Here is a 2469-nt window from a genome sequence, read left to right on the forward strand (position 1 = left end):
TTAGTGGAATACCCAGGGGTTTCTGGGGACTGGATGTAGCTCTTGGTGATAGAGTGAACCAGTATAAACATTATGTGTGAATCTGTCTATCCCTCACTCCTTAAATCTGTTTGAACTGTGTTTTTATAAACTGCTGATAAAAACAATCGATTGATTCGCATAAACAACCGATTGATTTTCTGGAATCAATTTAAAACAGTTTTGTTTCTTGGCTAATCTGATTGCTTCTTTTGTGCTTCTTCATTAATCTTCATTCTTGTCCAGTATTTTCAAAAATCTTTCATTAAACAATTCACCCCCTCTTGTTTAAAGCCTTTAATTCTAACAATGTCATCCTTATCCGATTCAAGCCCTGAGCGATGGGTAGTGGGTTTGAATATGGGGGATGGCAGAATATTATACCATTGGTTATTCAAGGATTTCATCTAAATACCTTTTCATAGATTTGGATGAGTTTTTCCCTTTTCAATATTGCTCCCACCTTCCATATTTCGGACATTGTCACTAACATCGCAAGGTTCACCTATTCAGCTCAACACATCCTCACCATTAACATCAACACCTTCATTTATTGTCGAATAAAAGATTTTATGTTTGCCCCATGAGATGTTTTGGCATTTCAAACCCACATGATTGGATTGTACTTTTAGGGTGTTCAAGGGGATGCACCACATAATGAGTCTTATGATCCTCTACACCCCATCGATCACACACACTTTCATAAGTCATTGTTGTGTGGTTGTTGTTAGCAATATTCCCTTCAATACACCCTTCACCATAAGACATGCATTTACTATGCAACAAATAAAAGGTCCATTAACATGGTCATCGATACACTACAAATTTTCTTTTCAAATATTCATTGATGTTTCTAGAAGTTTCACATCTCCAAAAAGTGAAGTATGTTGCTCATATTGGTTGATCATCAGGCTTTGGGAAGTAAACTGCACAGGAAGAACATTAACTTGTAATTTAATTTTCAAGCTCTAAAGACACTAACTTTGCATTTGACTTTGATGATAGTGATACAATAGATTATTTTTTTCTTAATTTATTTTTTACTTTAATTGTTTACCTTTTTATAAATTCTTATAATAAATTTAAATCAAACTTTTAAAGTTAATTTCATTGGATGAATATCTTTCTATACTTTTTTAGTCATGTCTTCAAAATATTATTTAACATATTTAAATACTCGAACATCACACTAAAATTAAATATTACAAAATTTTTAATAACATAATTAATATTTTATATAAACTTATATCAATATATTATGCTTGTATAATTTAAGATAGATTACACTTCACTAAAAAATAACTAAAATTTACATTACAAGAGAATTTACATTTCAGCTAAAAGTTGAGGCTAACAAAAGTCGATGTTAATTAGTAAATAACAAATATCACTTTTATAATTTTTATTTAATATTTTAAATCATGTACATCCATATTCTTTTTTAGGTTCTTACACAACCTAAAAAAGAAAGTTAAAAAAAAAGTCAGGGTGGAAGGCTCTATTTGTGAAGCATGGTGGATGAAACATTTACATTTCCCTCATTTTATTTTCCTGATTATGTTCAAACAAGAAGGACTATGATCCCTCGTAATCTTGAAGTAGGTGAGGGTTCTTCATGTGCTCCTCCTATTTCAATTTTCAATTATCCAGGAAGAGAAATTGGAAAATGCATGACATATTATCTAAACCGAAGAGACCTTGATGCTGTCTAATTGTATGTTCTTCAAAACTGTGAAGAGGTTCAACCATACTTTGAGTAAGACGATGTTCACTCATTTGAAAAGAAAGTTAATTATGTTCATTTATGTGGTTTGAATAATCAATTTCTTTGTTGCAGTAAATATGTTGAATATTTAAGAAAGATTAGTCCTGGTGCTTCAGAAGCTCAAATTGACCAAGACATTTCATCCTATTTTGCTACATGGTTCAAACAATATGTAGGTTTTTAATTTTCATTTTATAAATTTTTTATTTTTAGATAAACATTGTGTAATTTATAATCTTTTGTTTAGGTTCTAAATCTAGAACATAATATTGAAGATCCATTATTGGTTAATTTAGCATGGGTCATAAGAGAAAAGTTCAATCATGGCCTATCTATGTCATCAATGGATACAAATTTCACACTGCTCTTTGAAGTGAAGGCATGAATTCCACTAACTATGGTGTTTATGTACGAGGAAACAATGGTTAATTAGAGTCAGATTTCTATGAAATATTGTCTAAAATTATTCAATTGGAGTATATTGGCTTTCCAATAATGAATGTAGTTATCTTTCAGTGTGAATGGCTTGATAATACTCCTTATATAGAAACCAAAGGAGATAATAACTATGGAATTGTTCAAGTAAAAGAATCACTGAGATATAATAAAGCGTATGATCCATTCATATTTGCACAATAGGCAGAACAAGTTTATTACACCAAATATCCAAAGGGACACCAAGGTTG

Source organism: Phaseolus vulgaris, chromosome 10, assembly GCF_000499845.2.
Source record: "Phaseolus vulgaris cultivar G19833 chromosome 10, P. vulgaris v2.0, whole genome shotgun sequence".
In the NCBI taxonomy this organism is placed as follows: domain Eukaryota; kingdom Viridiplantae; phylum Streptophyta; class Magnoliopsida; order Fabales; family Fabaceae; genus Phaseolus; species Phaseolus vulgaris.